This window comes from Onychomys torridus, chromosome 4, assembly GCF_903995425.1.
Source record: "Onychomys torridus chromosome 4, mOncTor1.1, whole genome shotgun sequence".
In the NCBI taxonomy this organism is placed as follows: Eukaryota; Metazoa; Chordata; class Mammalia; order Rodentia; family Cricetidae; genus Onychomys; species Onychomys torridus.
The window spans coordinates 32263919-32289453 of record NC_050446.1 but is presented as its reverse complement, the minus strand read 5'-3'; the positions used below and the strand labels follow the sequence as shown (position 1 = coordinate 32289453).

At 37.1% G+C, this 25535-nt stretch overlaps 1 protein-coding gene and 1 pseudogene across 4 annotated transcripts in view; both read right to left on the bottom strand.

The window, feature by feature from the left end:
- Galnt13 (polypeptide N-acetylgalactosaminyltransferase 13) overlaps positions 1–25535 on the bottom strand; it is a 597204-nt gene that overhangs the window by 103354 nt on the left and 468315 nt on the right. The window lies entirely within an intron of this gene.
- On the bottom strand, positions 9706–9847 carry LOC118583332 (annotated as a pseudogene).

The following is a 25535-nucleotide window of genomic DNA, read 5'->3' as shown; positions in this document are numbered from 1 at the left end:
TTTTGTTTCATAAATTGTTCTTTAGACAACCTTTAATTCATGTATGTAACTTAAAAATATGCCATAGAACATCTTCTCTCCATACTCTTGTTATAATATAGTAATTGACAAGGTCATAAATATAGTCTCAATTTTTAAAGTATAATAGAATCAATTATCTTCCGAGTGGCTTGATTGTTCAGTCCCTGTCACACTATTCTATTTGTACATTCACTAGAAAAAAGGAGAAAACAAAACTGTCCAAAATATGGGGATGGTAAAACCAGCGACTTAATTATTTCATATGTTTAAAACAGAAAGATTAATAAGATTAAAGAAAAATTGAAAATTTGGAGATCTGCTATTTTTTTCAGAATTAATAACAGGATCTTCATGATACTTTTTGATTGTCTTATGGGAAGACTTATCCACATATACACAGGCACAGGCACACACACACACACACACACACACACACACACACACACACACAAACACACACACAGTCACCCTTATTAACTAGTAATTAACTCATTGTATTTAATGCTGTCTGACTCATTTTTGATTTGCTGACATATATTTTTCCTTAATTCTTTGTATTTGGTCTTATCTATTATCATTTTTACTACCAGTCTCCATAAAAAAAAATAGGGAACTCATGGGGCTATATTTTCCACTTACTCAAAAGATTCCTGTTAGATACTTTTAGAATGATCTTGCTTAACTTTGGACCACTTACCTTATATCATTTTATTCATGGTTTATGACAAAATTATTGTATAATGTAACACATTCCTTATTTCATACAATAAATTCTATTTCTAACTCATTATTGGAATTTCATTCTTTAAAAAAGAAGTGCACTTCATCATTTTATCTTTAAAAAAATGAAGTTTAAAGATAGAAGTAATAAAAGTTCATCATTTCACTTTGTATGAAAGAATTCTCCGTTGTACTTCTCTATTTTATCCCTCAAAATCTGGTCTAATCATACACTCCTGTTCTCCTCACATGACTGGCCTTCTGTGACATCCAGTGACTGAGTAATCCATAATAATCCTATCTTAAACCTGCTTTTTAAAAAATAAAATTATACTTTCCTTCTTCTCCCCCCCCCATAGCTTCTTTTCATGTATCAGTTAGTGTTTAATTCCATATTAGCTTTTATCATGGACACATCTTGTTGGTTCAATAGTGATAATTCTCACATGGTTAGCATTGTATAGAAGTCTCAACATATATAACACATTTTAAAAATGAATGCTGGCTTGGAGCTGTTTTTAATTTGCATTAACAATTTAACTCATTACATAAGGTTAGTGTAAAAGAGAGAGGCCAGTTGATTTAATTCTTCTTAGCATTTTCTGGCAATTAACTTCCTTTAGGATGTGAATAAGACCTGACTTATGCATGAGGCTATGTTGTGTAATACTTGAATTATTCATATGAAGAAATTAAATGATTACTAACTACATATAGAGACATTCTCATACTCATACATAAATATATGCATATATGTGAGTTTTTAAATATATTCTTTTCCTGATAATATATTTCCAATGTTTATTTGAAGAAAGGGAGAACCATTAGGTTTTTTAAATATGAGTATCAGACTAGTTCATTCCTGTATCTGAACACTTGAATATTATATTTGAAGAAAATAAAGAAATAGTAACCTTGGTTATACTATACCACTAATTTTTTCATAGCAGTTTTGGCAAAAATCTATATTAAATGGTATATGTGCCTACATATTTAATATATTATTAGTTAAGAATAATTATAAGAACAAAACAACTGACTTTATCATCAATGATATGTATTTCTTAAGTATCCTATTGCAAGGAATAAAAGTATCAATGATGAACAGTAGCAGTGGATTTAGATCTATGTCTCTTCATTAGGCTGATGTGAGGTAAATTTTCTCTGGAGGGAAATTCTCATTGTTCTTGATATCAAAACCATCCTACAGAAGATATGGTTGCAAAAGAGAAATATCATCTTATAAAAACAATTCAGACTCTGCACTAGAACTGTCCAGAAAAGAATATGGACAATGTAATCCTGCTTCTGTAGATATTTTCACCAGGTCTATTTAAAACCAACAGTGGATGTTTTTGAACATTTTTGTCAAAACTGATATTCTAGGTCATCCACAGAATGATTTTATCACAAAGCCATATTTTCTTTTATGAAATAAACATGATTTTTGCAAATTCAGTCTTAATTTTATTCAGAAAACTTTCTCTTAAATCAACTTGTTATGTATGTCTATACTTCAAAATTAGTAGTAAAAGTGGATGAGATTCTGTGATATAAATGGTATATTTTAACAAAAAATCAAAGTAAAACATTCTCTCTTAAAAATTTTTGCCATTCATAAATGAAGCACAATATTTTCCTTTTAGTCATTACTAGTGGTATAACGGCATTCCATACTTTGTTGAAACTTAGGGTTATGATCAGAAAGGCTCATATAAAAACAAATTATATCTAACAACTGACAATGACTTGATTAAGCAAAATATATGCCCATTATTATATCCAATGAAGCTAATGGAGTAACATATTTGTTAAGAGTGTTGGGGATTATATGAAATGATAGATAGAGCCTTTAGAAAGTTTGTTCTCTCTTCGCCTCTTTGTTTCTTTTCTTTATTTCTTTTTTAAAAAACATATATCAAACGAATACAGTTGAGAATTAAAGGGAAATCTCACCAGCTAAATTTAGTTGTGTATTGCATATATGAATTAAAGAGTGTGAATTTAGATTATCTAGTGGTTTGTAAAATGGCATTTAGTTATATTTTTTTCATAAATGGAACAGATATTCATTTAAAAAGCAATGTATGGGAAACCAGCATTTTTTACACAAATTAGAACATGTTTGTATGTGATATGCAGAACAAAAGTCGTGATTCCAAATCTAGATTTTATATCAAAGAGAGATGGTTGGAAGATAACCAGATACTACAAAAAGAGTGATAAGATGGCTGAAAAATGTATGGCATAAGAAAGTAGAATACAAGGAAAAATACAAAGCACATAGCTCCCCCCATGGCCAGATGTGGGACAGGAATCCAAAGTCAAGAGCTTTATCTGAAAGTTAAGGCAGACAGCCTTCAACAGTGCACTCAGGACAATCTTGTAGTCTCATAAGTTTAATTGATAAGTTTTTAAGTGAGTAGTTATTCTTCCATCATGATGGGTTATCAGTAGAGAATGTCTTCTTCTCTTTTGTGTGTGTGTGTGTGGGGTTCTTGACAGGGTTTCTCTGTGTAGCTTTGTTCCTTTTCCTGGAGCTCACTTGGTAGCCCAGGCTGGCCTCGAACTCACAGAGATCCACCTGGCTCTGCCTCCCAAGTGCTGGGATTACAGGCGTGCACTACCACCGCCCGGCGACAATGTCTTCTTCTACTCCCTGTAGTCTCAGAAGGCTGTGCTTGGGCACTCTCTTGCGATAGAACTTCCATTTTAAAAATGAACTACACTGGAAGACTGGTAATAAGGAACATTTTAGGTTTAGAGATGCAGAAGGCAACTGTGGAGAAGAAAGCGAAGAGATTTTTGATAGCAAGAAGCTTGGCACACATGGTAAGGTAAGTGGTATCCCTGCCTTCAGTGTCTGGGAGCCTAACCCATTACCTAAGAATAATTGCAGAGCCTAATAACCTCCAAACTGAGGTCAATGGTTGGCCCACCCTCAGTGAGACTCCTCTGCCACAAGGTTCACTGGATTAGAAAATGAGAACTTAGGAACTTCAATAGAGCATCTGACTTCCATGGACTTATTCTTCTAGCCAGAAGTTTGATGAGGATCACGTTTTGCAAGTAGGGAGACAGGGCCTACCTATGCAGATTATAAGAGTATATTTTGCTTCAGCTGTTCTCAAAGCATTCAAAGATAGTCTGTCATAGTTAGCATTGTATTACTGTGTAGACATACCATGACCAAGACAAGTCACATAAAAGAAAGCAATTAATTCGGGAGTTTACTGGTAGTTTTAGAGGTTAGTCCATGACCTTCCTGGTGGGAAAGAGATGGGCATAGTACTGAGCAGTAGCTGTGAGTTTTATATCCTCAGAAGGAAGCAGGAAAAAAATGGGGGAGGGAGAGACTGTGCTGGCTTTTTAAACCTCAAAGTTCACCCCAGAGAGACACCTCCTCCAACAAGGCACCTCTAGTCATTCCCAGGCAGTTCTACTAACTGGGCACTAAACATTCAAATAAATGAGTTAATCGTGTCCATTCTTATTCAAATAACCAAATACTACTATTCCCTGAACTCCATAGGCCTGTAGTCATATCATAATGCAAAACACTTTCAGTCCAACTTCAAAAGTTCCTATAGTTCTTCACAATCTCAATACTATATCAAAATCCAAAGTCTCTTCTGAGACTCAAGGAAATCACCTAATTGCAATGCCCTTAAAAATAAAAAGCACATCATATACTTCTACCATACAATGTCACAGAATATGCATTACTATTCCAAAAGGGAGAAAAGGGAGCATAGTGAGGACATGCTGGACCAAAGCAAGAACAAAACAAAGCAGGACAAACCCCAAATTCTGCATCTCTCAATCTGATGTCACAGTGCTCTTCAGATCGCCCACTCTATCCAGCTATAGTGACTATAACATAAGTATGTTCTCTTTCACTGGTTCCATATCTATCTGCATCTCTCCTTGGCAAGCATTCCCTGGCCCTGGCATCTCCAACACCACCCAGGCACTACCTTCATAGCTTCACACAATGGTCTCTCCAAGCCTCTATGCAAGGACTCCTCTGCCATACACCTAGCCTCAGTGGCTTTCCATAATTGCAAAGAAAGATTACAGAACCCCTTTCTTATATCCTTGACTCTAAAAGTCAGAACTATGTGGATGAAGCTCTCAAATTCTGCTAACTGAGGCTGGAAACTGAGCCCCTCCTTGAATTACATTGGCATAACATTATTACTTTTGTCTAGGTCTAGGGAATCTCTAGTGCCTTTTCCTTTCATGGGATGTGGGATTAATTGGTTGGGGTCTCACCTTGAAGCTACCACTCCCTTTATTCCATTCAGCTTCAGGTCTTTCTTAAAGCTTTTCATCTGCTCACAGGACTTAGCTGCAAAGTTACATTTCTTGGTCCTATTTGATCCTCAAACTGTATATTATACATTTCTCTTTGCCCTGCTTGCTCCTTTCATTGTAGATCTGCATAAAAGTGATCACTAATAACTATCTGTCATCTGTCATGACAGTCAATCCTAGGTTGTCTTGACATTTCCTTTGCCAATGATGTCAGTCCAAGAGTCTTCAATTTAGCCCCTGGCAGATTTGTAAGAGCAGGGCAAAAAACAGGCACATTCTTTGCCAAACTGTCACAAAAATGGTCTATAGGCCAGCTGATAATATCCCTTCCCTCTGAAACTTCTTAAATTAGTCCCTGAGCTCACATTGCTCTCAGCAAAGTAGTCTTCTGGTTCCTACTAGGATGATCCATTAAGCCATACACAGAGCATTCAATCACTTTTCCTTTCCAAAATTCCCAATTCTTCAACAATATTCCTCCAAACAGCAGCATGGCCAGGCCGGTCACAGCAATACCTGTGCCCCTATTACCAGCATCTGTCTTAGTTACTGGCAGTTAAAAGATACCATGACCAAGGCAACTCTTATAAAGGAAAAGGCAGCTTTTCCTTAATTGGCAGCTTGCTTACAGTTTTGGAGGGACAGTTCAACATCTTCAGGGAAGCACACAGGCATGGCACTGGAGCAGTAGCTTAGATCTTTACATTCTGATCTGTAGGTCGCAGGTATGGAGAGGTAAGGAGAGAGGGAGAGAAAGGGAGGTGGGGGGCAGATGGGCTTTTAAACCTCAACTCTCATCCCTAGAGACCCACTTCCTCCAAAAGGCCAAAACTCGAATCCTTTCCAAATAGTTATGCTAAATAGGGACCAAGTACTCAAACATTTAAGTCTACGGGGGTCATTCTCATTCAATCCACTATATATCCCAGGATTAAATTATTAGCCACCCAAAAGTTACAAACTGGAGAGTCTCAGGAATATGGGAAGCATGCCTCATTCACAGACTGCTAGGTAAGTGTGGCCAGTAAACACTCTTGAAACACAGACGATGAGAGCTACTAAATGTGTAGACACTTCTGCCAGACTTTTAGTGCTTGCCCAGTCAAGGCTCAGTATTGTCCCAAATGGTATAAAAGACACAGTGACTCAACTCTGGCAATTGGTGGTCCCCAACCTTGGCACCAAGAAGAAGCTGTTCCAGCATTTCCTTGTTTCATATGTTTTCCCATCTTAATTATTATTGTTATTGGGGTAGTATTTTTACTATAAAAACCATTATACTGATTTCTATTTCAATTTTTGCATTTGTCTGATTCTCCTTATTAATTTTTTTTGTTAAAGGTACCTTTATTCAACAACAGTAATACATTTTAGAATTATAACTAAGCATGAAAAAAGAAAGTTTCTCAGTGTTTTCAAATAATGGCATGTTGCTCTTTGAAATTAAGGAATAAATGAATCAGTATACCTGGGAGTTTTAGACATTTCAAATTTATGACTATATTATGTATTCCTAATAATCTTCATGCTCTATGACATAAAAAAGCTATAATTCATGTGTAAAGAATAAAATTCATTAAGTTTAATAATGAGTCATAGCAATCGTGGGTATACACACACACACTACACACACATGTGCACATGTATATGTATGTGTGTGAGAAAATAATATATCTCTATCTATCTATATATCTGAGGGTAAACAACAGAGTCACATGTTCTCTAACTGTGCCATCTTTAAAACACTGGATAAACTGAAGAAGAAACTAGAACTTGGAGAGGTCATGCACACATGGGACGCAATCAATATAATGACACTGTGGTCATAATAAGGAAAATGTATAGACGTAATGTAATCTGCATGAAACATCCAGCAACTCTTCACAAAACTAGAAGTAATCCCATACCTCACATAAAAGCCTCAAGTCCACAGCTAAAAAAAAAATCCTAAACAAAAGAATAATTTTGGAGGTATAGCAATATCCAAAATTATATAAAACCAGAATGGTCCTGAAACATAAAGTCCCTCATAGAAACTAGAAGGAAAACTTTTAAGTTTGGTCTGATTTACAAAAGGGTTGTTCACTTTCTGTACTTTCTCATTGTCATCAATCTTAATATAATTTTCTGGAAATGAAACTTTCTCCCTTGAATGACTAAAATTAATGTTCCATGATCATTAGATTTTGACAAATTTTTTACACAGTATAACACTGTGTTATATGTTAATGTTGTATAAAGTTTGATTAAATGTGTTCTGGACAACAAGGAATTTGTTCTGTGATACTTCCTAAAATAAGGTTAATTGGATGTTAATTTCTATTTTAACTCTATAAGATACAGTTATAAATTTTCTTTCTATAATTATAATTTAGTGTTGTTGGTTGTCTTTTACTCTTTTGGGGGGCCTGCCAATCAGCTTCCTAATAAATCACTCACAGGGACTTATTCTTACTTACAAGTGACCAGCCTTAGCTTGGCTTAGTTTCTAGCCAGCTTTTCTTAACTTTCTATTATTCCATCTATCTTTTGTCTCTGGACTTTTCCCATTCTCTTACTTCTGTATCTTACTCTTACTTCTGGCTTGCTGTGTAGCTTGGTGGCTGACCCCTAGAGTACTCCTCTCTCTCTGGCTACTAGATCTGTCTTCACTCCTCCATCTCTTCTTCTTTTTTTTTTTTCCTCCCAGATTTCTCCTATATATTCTCTCTGCCTGCCAGCCCCGCCTATCTTTTCTCCTGCCTTGCTATTGGCCAGTTCTTTATTAGACCATCAGCTGTTTTAGACAGGCACAGTAACACAGCTTCACAGAGTAAAACAAATGCAACATAAACAAAAGCAACACACCTTAAAATAATATTCTACTACATTTTACAGAACCTTTTTTTCTTCAAGGCAATCTTAATTGTCTACAAATAGATATTATGACATAATTTGAATTCCACAAATATACATTATTACATCTTTGCTTGATGTAATGTACTTTTCATTGCATTTCATTTAACATATAACCATGCAATTCTTAGCTTATATAATTTGCAGCTCAAAAATGATAGGCCTTATATGCTTGATATATCAAAAAGAATTATTTAGAGGCAGGAGACTGAGACCATCTCACCTTCCTTCCCCTGTCTCTTCGGTTTCTTTTGGTGGTTTTACAGGGATTGAAACATTTATACCAACCACAGAGCGAAGCTTGACTGTGTTTCCTTTGTAGATGGGATAAAGCACTAGGGTGATATTTTCAGATGAATAAAGTCATTGACTTGAAAACACAATTGCATAAACAAGTGGAAGGCACAGGCTAGGGAGTCACTTCAACACTTCTGGTTAAATAAAGTCCTTATCTATTATATCTATTTCTAAAGAGCTTCACATAAAAACTCTCCCTAGACAAAGAACTAGCCCATATTTAAATTTCAGGCTATAGATATAACATTTTATTTCATCACAATGCTCTTTGCTATATATTTTGGAGTGTGTTTTAATTTTCTTTCATTTACATAATGGGTCAGAATATGAAATAATGGGTCAGAGTGTGCAGAACAGTAATTGCAACAAAGTTGTCTTTTTAAAAGAAGAGGTCCTGCAATTAGCTTATGGGTTGATAGAGATAACAATAACTGGCAGAATACTCCCTAGGTCCTTCATGGAAATCCATAGAATAAATGAACAGGATGTTTACCCTTAAAAATATAACAAGTGTCACAGACATAATTCAGAGTGCTATTACAAAAGGCTGGAGACAAGCCAAAGCTTGGGAACGTCTAAACCCTAATTGGAAGACAGTAATGTCTACAGAGCTATGCTTTAAACAGGGGTGGGATGATGGGACAAATACACATCTGGCTTAACAAGCTGATTGAGTTTTAATCAAACTGGGGTTATACACCAACAGCTAGACTTAGAAAACTGAAGTGGTTTTCTAAAAATTATAGCAAACCCCAGAGAGTAATAACACTGAGTGAAACACACTCTAAACAAAGCAAATTAGAAATTAAAATAGTAGAGAACAACAGAACTTTGAAAGTTGTATAAGGGAATATGGCCCCTCAAAAATGAATTGATATATTTACCCAGGGATTCTCTGTGAATTTTTGAAAACTTACTTTATGAATTCAATATTACAAAGGGATTTAAATGTTGACCCTAATTACTAAAATGTGTGGTCTCTCCACAAGAAAATGGAATGCTAGGAAAGGAAGGTTTTCTTTGTTAATGCTAACTAGTTGGCCACTTGCAGACAGTATTTTAAAGATGATTTATCCATTGCTAAATGTAGCAGTAAGCTTTTGCCACAAAGAAACAATCCAAGGCTGCATTGAACTGCTTAAGTATTTCAGCACAAATCTTTAGGGCAGTAGTTCAGTGGGATTTAGCAGAACTTCTCCCTGCCTTTTTCTTTGTTTTATCAAATTCCAGCCGCCATTCAGGAAGAGCTTTAAGGTTGATAGGTGATGGCCAGTATAGGATGGGATAAATGAGGGCTTATCAGCATTGTCACATGTCAATACACTAAAGTGGCTCTCATGGAAGAAAAAAAGAAAGAGCGGGAAGGATAGAGAGAAGTGGTAAAGTAAAGAGGAGAAGAGAGAGAGAAAGTGGGGAAGAGTGGAAGAGAGAAGGAGGGGAATGTGGAGAGAATGCAAAGCTATTCAAGCTGAAGACCAAATTTATTCTATATCATGCTATAAAAGCATATGGTGAGAATACATCCAGAGTGCAATAGTAAGCCTCACCCTAGACAAATCACCTTCATCATCACAGTATCTCCCTGCCAGGTAAGTATTCCCTGTTCAAGATCCAGATTAAAGGCATGTCTTTTCCAAGATCAAATGATCAGAATTAAAAGTGTATCTTCCTGCCTCAAGATCCAGATTAGAAGTGGATCTTCCTACTTCAAATTAAGCACAAATCCCTTACATGTGTGCTCTCCATTTTTAGCTTTTAGTTAATTCTAGATGTAGTCAAATTGACAACCATGAATAATCTCCTGCATTCAAATTATAAACTTTCTTAGATCCACTGTGGAGAAGCAATCCAATTTCCCCTTGGCTATCTGGATCTCTACTATCACTATTATTTCTTTCTTAGCCTGTTGGCTTAAGAGCATCTGAAGTCCATGGTCAGGGGGACGTCTGAGCTGCCAGTTAATGGAATATTTGTTGTAGCTTGTAGCAGGAGCACTCTCCCCTCTGGAACCAAAACTTCTCTGCCAGCAGAACTTAAGATAGTGGAAACATCACACAAATAAATAAATAGATAGATAGATAGATAGATAGATAGATAGATAGATGATAGATAGACAAAAATAATGGGGGGTTACTTAAGCTGATAGTGAACTACTCCCTTTTCACATTTTGATTCCTGGACTATATCCTGGCTATGAGAAAAAAACATACCATATTTTAGATGTTGATTTAAAGCAGACACCTACTTCTGGAGAAACCTTCCTTAGCCCTCCAGGCTGCTGCCACCTAATTGGCTCTGTAACTGTGTGTGCAAAAGGCCATTCCATCTTTCTATCATGCCAGCTGTGTCAAGACGATGGAGAGCATGGTAAGAACAGTGGGTTCCATGGTTGTGAGCCCACTGTTGCACTTCTCTGGCTGTGAAGTGTGTTTGTTCCTTGGTCAGAAGCAGTGCTGTGGAATATCATGTAGGTAGATAAGGCTTCTATAAGTTCATGTATGGTGGTTTTGGCAGAAACATTGTGTACAAGGCAGACAAATCCATGATGAGAACAAATATCTACTCCAGTAAGGACAAAACATTGTCCTTTCTGTGGAAGAAGTGGTCCAATGTAGCTAGTTGGTTACCTTGGGGTTACCATGGTGCCACATCTGGATATCAGTGTTGGTCTCTGGTGTTGGCAGATATGGCACTCAGAAAAAGCTGTAGCCAGACAGCCTTGGTGAGTGGAAGTCCATGTTGTTGAGTCCTTATATAAACCCATCTCTGCCACCATGGCAATGTTGGTTCATGGGCCCAAGGACAATGACTGTCCACTGAATGTGTCATCCTATCTTGTTGGTTATTGAACTTCTCTTCAGCTGAAGTCATCTTTTGATGAGCATTTACGAGACACAATTGTCTTCACATCTTTCACTTTGGGAGAGATCTATTCACATACTTCACCAATACTTCCTTCTCACCAAATTTCCAATAATGTTCTTTACAAGTCCTTGACCATCCAGCCAATTCATTGGCTACAGCCAATGAATCAGTGCACAACTCCATATCTGGCCATTTCTACCTCCAAAGAAAATGAATTTTCATGTGTACTGCCTGAAGTTCTGCCCACTGTGACAATTTCCCTTCACTGGTGTCTTTCAGAGATGTCCTCAAAAAGGGTTATAATGCTTGGCATCAGATGACAATATAACTGGAATAAAAATCATAGACATTTGAGCAACTTCACATAATTTGCTTGTGTCTTCAGGACCTGCTCAGGCTGGATCACATATATACCACTTCCACTTGATAATGAATTGCTGCCATGTACATCCTCCTTTAAGATTTGGTGGATCAGATAACATCCAACTCCCATGGGCAGCTCAGGTTGCATGGTAACTTAGTAGCCCATTGTCAAACTTCACTTTCCACCAAGGCCCAATAATAGGTCAAGAGCTGTCTTTCAAAGGGAGAACAGTTGTTTGCAGATGATGGTAGAGCTTTTCTCCAAAATCTCAAGGGTTTCTTCTGTGTTTCACGTACAAGGGCCTGCCAAAAGCTCCAAACAGCATCTCTATCTGCCACTAACACCTCAGGTACCACATGGCCTGCTACATCATATGGTCCAAGTGGTAGAGCAGCCTGCACAGCAGCCTGGACCTGTTGAAAACCCTTCTCTTGCTCCAGGCGTCACACAAAACTAGCACCTTTCTGAGTTACTTGGTATATGGGCTGGAGTAACAAACCTGAGTGAGGAATGTGCTGTCTCCAGAATCCAGATAGGCTGGCTAAATATTGTGCTTCTTCCTTGGTGATGAGAGGGGCTAGGTGTATTAACTTATCCTCTGCAATACAAGGATTATCTCTGCATGGTCCACACCACTGAACTCCCAAGAATTCCACTGAGATAGAAGACCCTTGAATTGTGTTTGGATTTATTTCCCATCCTCTGAAGTGCATTATGTGTTACCAATAAGTCCAAAGTGCTTACTCCCTTCTGCTCACTTGGCCCAATCAGCATAATATCCTCAATATAGTTCAACAATGTTATATTTTGTGGAAGAAACAGATGATGAAGATCCACTATAACTAAGTTCTGACATAGGAGTGGAGAGTTAATATACTCTTGAAGCAAAACTTAAAAGGTATACTGCTGACCTTGGCAACTGAATGCACATAGAGTACTTTAAAAAAAATAAGCTTGTGATATTATCTCAGTATGAATCCATCTGTTTGAGCCTTTAAAGTATGGGGATTATAGACATAATCCATCATGCCTAGCTAAAATATTTTAAAATACAGGTTAAATAAACAGGTGAAAACAAATAAAGAGAAAACACCCATATGTATGTGTGTGTGTGTGTGTGTGTGTGTGTGTGTGTGTGTATGTATATATATATATATATATATATATATATATATATAGTCATATAGGCACACCATGACAAATCATGATCCATGTACATATGGACATGACATCATAAACACAACCATCTGATGGCAATTTTCAATTGAATGATGAAAACTCACAATCATTTTAGAATGTTTTTCACATGTTCAATGAAATGATACCTTTTAACGTAAAATCCAAGCGATTGCATATTATCTAAAGCCATCCTCTGTTGTCTGGTCTTTCCAAACATCCAACACTGGTTAGCAAGGGTGTTGGGCAAAATACTTCCTATTGCTAAATATCCAGAAACATGAATAGCTGGACTGTTTTCAAATCAAAGTAAAGAAGCCTGAATATAGAAGCAATGAACTGTACATGTATTGTCGTTTACTTTACATTGTAAGCAAGAGCAATAAACAAGGACATAAATGTTAATGATCTTCCCTTAACTGAAGTCATCCACTGTTGTGTTTAGGGGAGGGCAGAATTGAACTACTGCAGCATATACACAAATCTCTGCAAACATGCCATCATGAAAGAAGAGTAGCCACTGTAATAGAAAGTAACACAAGATAAACAACTTTCTTATTACTCACATTTCCCCAGAGTTTCATTTTAATTAACAGGATTTTTAGAAACAAAATATGGTCCCTATATATGATATTTATATCTACACTCATCAAAATATATTTCCTTCAGAACACTTTTTGTGGGATTTTTTTTTCAGATTTATGGCCATGCTTTCATTCAGTCCAACATAACAGATTGCTTTAGACAGCATTCTACCACATTCAGTTAAAGAAAATAATCATTCTAACTTATAACTCATGTTGTTTGGGAGCAAAAATCTAATTCATATTGATTTTGAGTAGACCTTTACATACCCATCTGCTCTGTTTTAAGCTAGGTTTGTACAGATCAATGCATCTCACACCATGCTCTAAGTAATCAATGGGGAAGGAAAATCATTATTTACTGTCCAGTAATTATGTTTACATTCAAATAAAATATTATAAGATGTGCAAGACCATCCTGGAGGATAAATTCATGACCCACGGATCACAAGACGATTGCTTTACTTTGTATTTTACTCAAATGAAGCAGATCTGATGAACGTTTTCAGGAAATTAAAGGGGTGGCTATGTCTTACCTTTACCTCCTTTCCATTCTTAAGACTTAGGTCGTTGTCAACAGTTGCATTGCTTTTCAATCCCAGGAAGCCTCTAATTGGTGAACTGCAGTTCACAGTAACAGGGCTGCAAACAGCAGATTTATTTCCTGAATTGTGATCAGCTCTGGTATTAAGCTGACTACCTGCTCACTCACAGTTACAATCTCACTTCATATTTTTCACCCTTGACATTTGAACTTGGAGCACAAACACAGTCTCTCTAATGTTTGAATTTCAAACAGAGTGGAGTATAGTGTAGGCATGCCACTGGCACTGTGCTTCAGAATCACCTAGAAAAGAGGACCTGCTCTGTTCCACCAACATTTTGACTCTTATCTCCAGGTCTCAGTGTGGCTATAGTCCTCAGTGAAGGGAGGAGGAAGAGATGTCCAAAGAACGGTGGTAGAAATGAAAGTAAATGAGATACCTTGTTCTCATCACTATGCTCTACATTAAAAGCAGCCTACAAGCATGGGACAAATCAGCCCAGGTTTCTGCTTTCCAGCAAAGATGAACAGATGGGCTGGAATGAAACTGCCCATCAAAATCTGTTTTGTCCTATTTTATTACAGTTATTCAGATAAGGAATGCAGATCAAAATAAGGAAGAGCTGTAAACCGGTTCTGCTTTCAGTGACTGAACACATTCACAGGACCATAAATAAAAGACAAACATCTCATTCACTATAGAGCTTGTCAACTAAAGAAGCTAGAGATTAAACATGGCAAACATTTGCACAGTAATGTTAGGTATATAAAAACTGAAATTATGCACAAAAATTGGCCAAAGTCTCATTCAGAAGCCTGAATGCACATGAACCAAATTAGCAAATGCAAACTTATTTGAAAACTGAATTGGTTTTTGAGTATGTACAGTTGTGCACATGCATGTACATATGTGTGCAAGTACATGGATACTCAACATGTCCATGGTGTACATATGTGTGTTTATGTGTGTAAGGCAGAGGACAAGCTAATGTTTTGATCAAGGGCTGTGCACCTATTTTTTTTAAATGGTCTCTCACTGATCTGGAGTTCTCTAAGTAGGCTAGGCTGACTAATCAGTCAGCCCCCAAATCTGCCTCATTTCTCCCAACTTCATTTTTGGACTATATGCCATTAGATTTGTTTTTTTCATGTGATCTGAGGACTGAACTAAGAACCTTGTAATCAAGGTTAAAATTTAATTAAAATATAATATGATCATTTCCTTCTTTCCTTCTTCCCTTCCTATATCTGACACCCACCTCAGTACCAAATTGTTGGCCTTGTCTTTTTAACCACTATTGTTATATGTAAATAAAACATATATAATCCTTCTAGTTTTTCCTGATACTACTGTCTTGTTTCTAAGGCTGATCAATTGGTATTAGACAACAAAATGTGGGCTCATTCTTGGGGAAGATTAATTCTCACTTTCTCAGCATTCATTAGTTTCCTATAGTTCTTTGTCTATGGGTAAGCCACAGGAGATTTCTGAAATCCAATTCTAGAATCGTTTGGATCTTGTTTAGGCAGTCATGCTATTGAGATTCCATAGGTGTAGATCCCCTGTCATGGACAGAAGGCAGAGAACACTTCCTTGTCCTATGGTTCTTTATATACTGACTGTGATATCTCCCCAGTCCTGTATTTCATAACAGAAAGAAGAAAAAAATAAGCAAGCAAAATGAAAACAGGAACAACAGTGATTTTGTTCTGCAGTATTACGTATCTTTCTAACCATTGCAGTAATCACTAGATTGAAAGAAATTTTAAGCTATTTTGAACATAGGTATTAGTTTAAAATATAAAGCATTGTATAATTTTACATTAAAGTAAACATGGTGCTATGAATGCAGGCTTTGGAATAACCACTGATCTTTCTTTATTGATTGCTAGCCAAAGTAAAGTATTACCATGTGGTGAAGAGAAAGAGAAAAATAAAACAAGTAAGCAACCAAGATATTTATAATCATATGAATAATCATATGAAATAGGGTACCTTGTTGAAAAATATGGCATTTAAAAAAAAAGATTTATTGTTCATTAAGAAATAAAAGACAGCCAGAGAGGCAACTGTCCCTGGGTCCCACTGCTGGACACATCCCATCCCTGGAGGAACTGCCCAACTTGGCCCCAGTTTCCGGCCAATCCCCAGGCCCTGCAGGAAGGCTCCCCTTTTCTAAGACTACAGGCAGACCCTGCAGTCTCCAAACCCTGCCCCCACACCCATTTGCCCAAGACCCCAGCCACTTCCTGAGACTCAGAGACCAACCCCCAAGTCCCATCTGGACCAGAGGTGAGTGCCTGGGGTTATAGTCAGAGAGGCAACTGCCCCTGGGTCCCACCACTGGACACAGGCCATCCTGGGAGGAACTGCCCAACTTGGCCCCAGTTTCCGGCCAATCAGTGGGACCTGCAGGAAGGCTCCCCTTTTTCAAGACTACAGGCAGACCGTGCAGTCTCCACACCATGCCCCCACATCCATCTGCCTGAGAACCCAGCCCCTTCATGAGAATCAGAGAACAGCCCCCAGCTTCCATCCTGCCCTGGAACTCCCATCTGGAGCAGAGACCAGAGGAACTCCCATCTGGACAAGAGACCAGAGGAACTCCCATACGGACAAGAGGAGCTCCCATCTGGACAAAATAAGGAGACCCTAGGGACTTCCCAAGACTCAGAGTCCAGTCCCCCAGCTCCTATCTGGCCAGAATTCTCATCTGGACCAGTGCTCCCATCTGGCACAGAGCTTCCAACTGGACCAGAGAGAGGCTCCCTAAATCTGTCACCTCTGTCTGGACCAAGTAAACTGATAAGACCAAGAATGAACCCAAGAGGAGATGGGCAGACGTGAAGGCAATACAGCATCACCAGAACCTAGCCCTTCTCCAACAGCTAGACCTGAACATCACAGAATGGAAGGAGGAGGAGGAGGAGAAGAAGAAGGAGAAGAAGAAGAAGAAGAAGAAGAAGAAGAAGAAGAAGAAGAAGAAGAAGAAGAAGAAAACCTTATAAGTAACATCACGAAGAGGCTAGAGCCTTATATAGAAGAAATCAAAAATAAAGTAGAGGAACAGACAAACAAAAAATGGGAAGAACGCTATAAAAAAAAAAAACTAGAGGAAAGGACAATTAAAGCAGAAGAGAAGAAAACAATAAGTCCTTGAAAGAAAATCATGAAAAACCAAGGGAGACAATCCAAGACCTGAAGAGGGAAAGAGAAAAAATGAAGAAGACACTAGCAGAAGGAATGCTGGAAATAGAAAATCTGAGTAAACAAACAGGAACTTCAGAGGCAAGTATAACCAACAGAATGCAAAGATGGAAGAGAGGATCTCTGGTGTTGAAGATACAGTAGAAGAAAAAGATTCATCAGTCAAAGAAAACACTAAAACCAACAAAGTCATGACCCAAAATGTCCAAGAAATTTGGGACACCATGAAAAGACCAAACCTACGAATAATAGGGATAGAGGAAGGAGAATACCAACTCAAAGGCACAGAAAATATATTTAACAAGATCATAGAAGAAAACTTTCCCAACTTAAAGAAGGAAATGCCTATGAAGATACAAGAAGCCTATAGAACACCAAACAGACTAGACCCCCCCAAAAAGTCCCCTTGCCACATAATAATTAAACAACTAAACATACAGAATAAAGAAAGAATATTAAGGGTAGCAAAGGAAAAAGGCCAAGTGACTTATAAAGGCAAGCCCATCAGAATAACAGCCGATTTCTCAATGGAGATTTGAAAGCCAGAAGGACCTGGACAGATATAATGCAGACAATAAGAGACCATGGATGCCAGCCTAGACTAATATATCCAGCAAAAATTTCAATTATCATAGATGGAGTGAACAAGACCTCCCAAGACAAAACCAGATTTAAACAATACTTATCCACAAACCCAGCCCAACAGAAAGCACTAGAAGGAAAATTCCAACCTAAGGAAGGCAGATACACCCATGAACACACAGGCAATAGATAGCACCACAGCAGTAAACCCCAAAGAAGAGAAGTGCACACACACTACCACCAATAAAATAAAAATAACAACAGGAATGAACAATAGGTGGTCATTAATATCCCTTAATATCAATGGACTTAATTCACCTATAAAAAGACACAGACTAACAGAATGGATACGAAAACAGGACCCATTTTTCTGCTGCATACAAGAACCACACCTCAAATTCAAAGACAGACACCTCCTAAGAATAAAAGGCTGGGAAAAGACTTTCCAATCAAATGGTCTTAAGAAGCAAGCTGGTGTAGCCATCCTAATATCCAGCAAAATAGACGTCAAACTAAAATCAATCAAAACAGATGATGAAGGACATTACATTCTCATCACAGGAAAGATCCACCAAGATGAAGTCTCAATTCTTAACATTTATGCCCCAAACATAAGGGCACCCACATATGTAAAAGAAACATTACTAAAGCTTAAATCACATATAAAACCTCACACATTAATAGTGGGAGACTTCCACACCCAACTTTCACCTCTGGATAGACCAGCCAAATTGAAACTTAACAGAGACATAATGGACTTAACTGATGTTATGGCACAAATGGACTTAATTGATATCTACAGAACATTCCACCCAAACAAAAAAGAATATACCTTCTTCTCAGCACCCCATGGAACCTTCTCTAAAATCAACCACATACTTGGCCACAAACCAAATCTCAACAGACACAAAACAATTGGAATAACCCACTGTGTTCTATCAGACCACCATGGTTTAAAGTTAGATTTCAACAACAGAAAAAACTACAGAAATCCTACTATCTCATAGAAACTGAACAATGCTCAACTGAATCACCAATGGGTTAAGGAAGAAATGAAGAAAGAAATTAAAGACTTCCTAGAGATCAATGAAAATGAATTCACCACATACCCAAACTTATGGGATACTATAAAGGCAGTGTTAAGAGGGAAATTCATAGCACTGAATGCCCACATAAAGAAGCTGGAGAAATCTCATGCTAGTGACTTGACAGCACACCTGAAAGCCCTTGAAAAAGAAGAAGCAAAGTCTCCCAGGAAGAATACATGCCAGGAAATTATCAAATTGAGAGCTGAAATCAATAAATTAGAAATAAATAGAAAAATACAAAAATTTAATGAAACAAAGAGTTGGTTCTTTGAGAAAATCAACAAGATAGACAAGCCCTTATCCAAACTAACCAAAAGAAAGAGAGAGAGAGCATCCAAATTAACAATATCAGAAATGAAAAGGGGGACATAACAACAGACAATGAGGAAATCCAGAGAATCATCAGGTCATACTTCAAAAAACTCTACTCCACAGCACTGGAAAATCTAAAAGAAATGGATAATTTTCTGGATAGGTACCACATACCTAAGTTAAATCAAGACCAGATAAACCATTTAAATAGTCCAATAACCCCTAAGGAAATAGAATCAGTCATTAAAAGTCTCCCAACCAAAAAAAGCCCAGGACCAGATGGTTTCAGTGCAGAATTCTACCAGATCTTCAAAGAAGACTTAATACCAATACTCTTTAAATTGTTCCACACAATAGAAGCAGAAGGAATGTTACCAAACTCCTTCTATGAGGCTACAATTATCCTGATTCCTAAACCGACAAAGATGCAACAAAGAAACAGAGGTACACACCAATCTCCCTCATGAATATTGATGCAAAAATATTCAATAAAATACTGGCAAACAGGCTCCAAGGAAACATCAAAACAGTTATCCAGCATGATCAAGTAGGCTTCATTCTAGGGATGCAAGGGTGGTTCAACATACAAAAGTCCATCAATGTAATACATTGTATAAACAAACTTAAAGGAAAAAAAAAACCATGATCATCTCACTAGATGCAGAAAATGCATTTGACAAAATCCAACACCCCATCATGATAAAGGTCTTGGAGCAATCAAGAATATGGGGAACATACTTAAACATAATAAAGGAAATTTACAGCAAGCCAACAGACAACATCAAATTAAATGGAGAGAAATTCAAAGCTATTCCCCTAAAATCAGGAACAAGGCAAGGTTAGAACTTGAAGTTCTAGCCAGAGCAATAAGACAACAAAAGGAGATTAAGGGGATACAAATTGGAAAGGAAGAAACCAGGCTTTCTTTATTTGCAGATGACATGATAGTATACATGAGTGACCCCAAAAATTCAACCAAGCAACTGATACAGCATATAAACACCTTCAGCAACATAATAAGATACAAGATCAACTCAAAAAAAATCAGTAGCCCTCCTATATACAATAGACAAACAGGCTGAGAAGGAAATCAGAGATACATCACCCTTTACAATAGCCACAAATGATATAAAATACCTTGGGGTTCCTCTAACTAAGCAAGGGAAGGACCTATATGACAAGAACTTTAAGTCCCTGAAAAAAGAAATTGAAGAAGATGTCAGAAAATGGAAAGATCTCTCATGCTCGTGGATAGGCAGGATGAACATAGTAAAAATGGAGATCTTACCAAAAGCAATCTATAAATTCAGTGCAATCCCCATCAAAATACCAACACAATTCTTCACTGATCTGGAAAGAATAATGCTCAACTTCATATGGAAAAACAAAAAACCCAGGATAGCAAAAAGAATCCTGTACAATAAACAGCCTCTGGAGGCAGCACTGTCCCCTTCCTCAAGTTCTACTATAGAGCTACATTAATAAAAACAGCTTGGTACTGGCACAAAAACTGACATGTGGACCAAAGGAGTCGAATTGAAGACCCTGATATTAACTCGCACACATATGAACATATAACTTTTGACAAAGAAGACAAAATTCTACAATGGAAAAAAGAAAGCATCTTCAACAAATGGTACTGGCATAACTGGATGTCAACGTGTAGAAGGCTGCTAATAAATCCATATCTGTCACCATGCACAAAACCTAAGTCCAAGTGGATCAAAGACCTCAACATAAATCCAGTTACTCTGAACCTGATAGAAGAGAAAGTAGGAAGTAGTCTTAAAAGCATTGGCACCAGAGATTACTTTCTAAATATAACACCAGTAGCACAGACACTGAGAGAAACAATCAATCAATGGGACCTGTGGAAACTGAGAAGCTTTTGTAGAGCAAAGGACACGGTCAACAAGACAAAGTGACAGCCTACAGAATGAGAAAAGGTCTTCACCAACCCCACATCTGACAGAGGGCTGATATCCAAAATATATAAAGAACTCAAGAAATTAGACAACAAAATGCCCAACAGTCCAATTAAGAAATGGGCTATAGAACTAAATAGTGAATTCTCAACAAAGGAAACTCAAATGGCTGAAAGACATTTAAGGAATTGCTCAACATCCCTAATTATCTGGGAAATGCAAATCAAAATGACTCTGAGATACCACCTTACACCTGTCAGAGTGGCTAAGATCAAAAACCCTGAAGACAGCCTATGCTGGATAGAATGTGAAGCAAGGGGAACTCTCCTCCAGTGCTGGGGGGAATGCATGATTATACAGCTACTTTGGAAATCAATATTGTACTTCCTTAGAAAATTGGGAATCCATCTCCCCCAAGACCCAGCTATACTACTTTTGGGCTTATACCCAAGGAATGCTCAATCATACCAAAGGGCATTTGCTCAGCTATGTTCATATCAGCATTGTTTTTAACAGCCAGAACCTGGAAATAACCTAGATGCCCTTCAACTGATAAAGAAAATGTGGTACATATACACAATGGAGTACTACTCATCATGACATCATGAGGTTTGCAGGCAAAAGGATGGATCTAGAAAAAAATCATCCTGAGTGAGGTAACCCAGACTCAGAAAAACAAACATGGTATGTACTCACTCATAGGAAGTTAATAGATGTAAAACAAAGATGAGTAGACTGCTTCTCACAACTCCAGGGAGGCTACCTAGAAAACAGGACCCTAAGAAAGACACAGGCATCACCTAATGACAGAGAAATGGATGAAATCTATATGAATAACCTGGACAAGAGTGAGGGAAATGAAGGGCAAGGTTCAAAGGAAACAGAGCTTAGGGTAGCAGGAGAGCCCAGCTGGATCAAAACAGAAAGGGAGAACAAGGAATAACATACCATGATAAATGAAGACCACATGAGAATAGGAAGAAGCAAAGTGCTAGAGAGGCCCCCAGAAATCCACAATGATAGACCATGATAAATGAAGACCATATGAGAACAGGAAGAAGCAAAATGTTAGAGAGGCCCCCAGAAATCCACAAGGATACCTCCACTGTAGACTACTGGCAATGGTCAAGAGTAAGTCCAAACTGACCTAGTCTGATGATCGGATGGTCAAACACCCTAACTGTCATGCTAGAACTCTCATCCAATATCTGATGGAAGTAAATGAGAGATTCTCTGCCAGGCCCCAGGTGGAGCTCCAGGAGTCCAATTGGTGAGAAAGAGGAGGGATTGTATGAGCGAGAATTGTTGAGACCAAGATTGGAAAAAGCACAGGGACAAATAGCCAAACTAATGGAAATACATGAACTATGAACCAAAAGCTGTGGATCCCCCAACCAGATCAGGCCCTCTGGATAAGTAAGACAGTTGAATAGCTTGAACTGTTTGGTTGGCACCCAGGCAGTGGAACCGGGAATGTCCTTGTTGCATGAGGTGGCAGTTTGGAACCTGTGGCTTATGTAGGAACACTTTGCTCAGCCTGAGAGGAGGGGACCAGACCTGCCTGGACTGAATCCACCATGTTGAGCTGAATCCCTAGGGGAGTCTTTGCCCTGGATGAGATGGGAATTGGGGGAGGCGATAGGGGAACAACAGGGGCGGGGGCGGGAGGGGGGAGGACAGGGAAACCCATGGCTGATATGTAAAATTGAAACACAAATATCCGTATTAGAAAAATAAAATTTGAAGTAAAAATTTTCATAAATAACAATGATTAATAGTCCTTGCATATCCCACTGCATTTGACTAGAATATGGGTTATATCATTTTTCTGTAATCTATCTACACTGTATATATTATCTGCTTGTTAGTCACTTAGGAGATACTTTACTAATCAAATAGATTGTTTGTATCAAAGAAATATCAATATCAAATATATATTGCTAATCAATAACAATATCACAATGCTTAGTTAAATTTCCTATGGTCAATGACTATCTCATTTATCCTGTTTCATGTATATGAATCAGTTCATATAATTCAAGGTGGGATGTGAATTTAGCAGAATTAGATGTTTTGAGAAATAATATATACATATAACTTTCTATTCCAAGGTTAAACTTCAATGTATTTGTGTATGTTTAGGAACTTGTATAGTATAAGTAGGGTTTCTATGGTTTCAAGTACCTATAATGGTCTTGAATGACATTCATTTGGCCATCCTGTGAAATAATCAGTTATCCCTTGATCCATACATAGTATTTAAAAACTGCGGTTGTGGATTTAGCTCAGTGGTAGAGTGCTTGCCTAGCAAGCTCAAGGTCCTGGGTTCGGTCCTCAGCTCCAGCAAAACAAAACAAAACAAAACAAAAGTTAAAAACTGATGCTTTGTTACTAGTAAGGAGCTGAAGGATCAGTGTACTTGGGAAGCTTGCCAAGTGTCAGGGGAAATGTACCAGTCCAGTCCTTCTCCAACTAATCTCCAGTAAACTGAATGCTATTGTAACCACCTACCAGAGACTAAACACTGTTAACAGAATCATTTGCATTCTATAAATGACAGCAATACTTTGCTTTCAAGACCTAACATGTAATCACATTAGTTTCCTGGGCTTGACTTGAGACTTCACGCCAGACATTGTGTTTTACTTAGATAATCATAACTCAAATGAAATATGAAGCTTGGAGAAAATAAATAAAAGATAAATAAATGATATTGTTATTCATCTTACAAGATTCAGTACTAAACTAAAGCCTTCCTTAAGAGAGCTAGAAAATACTTTTTTCCTCTGCCAGAAAGAAGTATAAGAGACCACAGACTAGTGAAGTATAGATTTAATGAGTATTTGAAAGCAACTGATTCAACCTTAAGATTCCCAGAATTACATCATCATCAGGAGCTGTCAAAGCAATGAGAAAATAAATCTTTACCCTATCTATACACTCAATGCAAAACCTATTTTCAATGCACTGAGTGAGTTGTAAGGCTTCTAATTAATTTTAATCAATCCTCAAATCAATAAATCAACTATTGTTAAATATACCTTTTTAAGTAGATCTTATTATAGGCAATCAAAAGCTTTTAGTACTCAGAGATATGTATAGTAGCTAGTCAGGAAGAAGATATAATAGCTAAATAACAATATATGATTATTAATTTGCTGCTTAACAGCTAATGTGCCTTTAAAAAACATGAAATGCATGGACTTACAGCTTTGTAGCTTAAATCTCAATTAAACTGTATTAAGACATAAAATAAAATATTGATTATTACATGACGAGAGAAATAAAAAATTAAAAAATAATGGGTAAGGTTTAATATAAGTCAAAATATACTTACTATATAAAAATAAGGAGATTTGTCACTTACAAAAGACGCCAGTAATGGGGCACCCTGGGCAGTACAGTTATCCTAGTAGTCAAAAGAGCATTTCATGTAAAATGTTAAATGAACTAAAATACTCCCATAGTTGTCCTGTTAAATTTTTTGAAAAATAACTTATATATCTTCTATTATTTAGATGTCTCACAACTAAAATTCAGTATCTGTTAATTGAACACTTGCAATTTGCACACTCCTAGTGAAAATCAGAATAATCAACCTGCAACTCATTTTATCATTTTTTTTAATCTAGAGGACTAAGAAAAATCTACTTTATAGCCATTAGCTTTAAATTTACTTGATTGATAGAAACAACTTCACAATAGAATCTACAGGCAACTGTTGAAAACTAAACTGAGTTTAGGCCAGCTTTGAGAAGCTTATCCCAAAAAGAGAAACAGAACAACAACACAGAGAAATCACTAGAATGATGTCCAGCAGCAATGTGGTAGTCATATGAGATCAGTAACTGAGAAGTCTGAAGCCATTTTAAACTCAAGGGAACTTTAATGACAGATGAGAAATTCTATTTCCAATAAGAAATGACAGTAAGTTAAGATACTGGCAGGGAGAAAGAATGTAGCATCTGAGACTTTATCAGCAGCTAGGAAAACTTCAATTCCCACCTTGGCACAATGGTAACAAGAAAAGAATGACCTCACAGTCCATTATCAAAAATGATCTGCCCTTAGAACATTGTGTCTAACATTCTAGAACATCATTAAGTGGATAATTTTGCCTTAGTAGTTCATGAAAAAGTGCTGCGTGGTACACTCTCTCAAGCTAAAAGCTATTTGCAGATGCTGTGGAAATTATGATGATTCTTATAAGTAAATGAGGGTTTATCAGTTACACACATCAGGTATAATGACATAGAAAAGCATACTTCTCACAGTTCTGCAGGCTTTTATCCACATATATGTACTTTACACTCTATTGATAAATCCAATATCAACTCTACTGATACATTCTGTTGATACATATGAAATGGACATAATATGCATATGTGTGTGCATATGTAGAGAAAATGTACATACAAAGATCTATACATTTGTGTGAAAATTTAAAGATACCTTGCAATGCAATTCAAATACATACATTTGAAGTATCATATATTATAAGCTGAAATATTTTTTCTAGTGGAACATTTTAAGCCATGCAAGCACAATTGTGATCCATTTCTCATGATAAATTGTTTTTGTTCAGAGAAAAATAATGATCGACAGTATAATAATAGAACAATATTCACGTTGTCAAT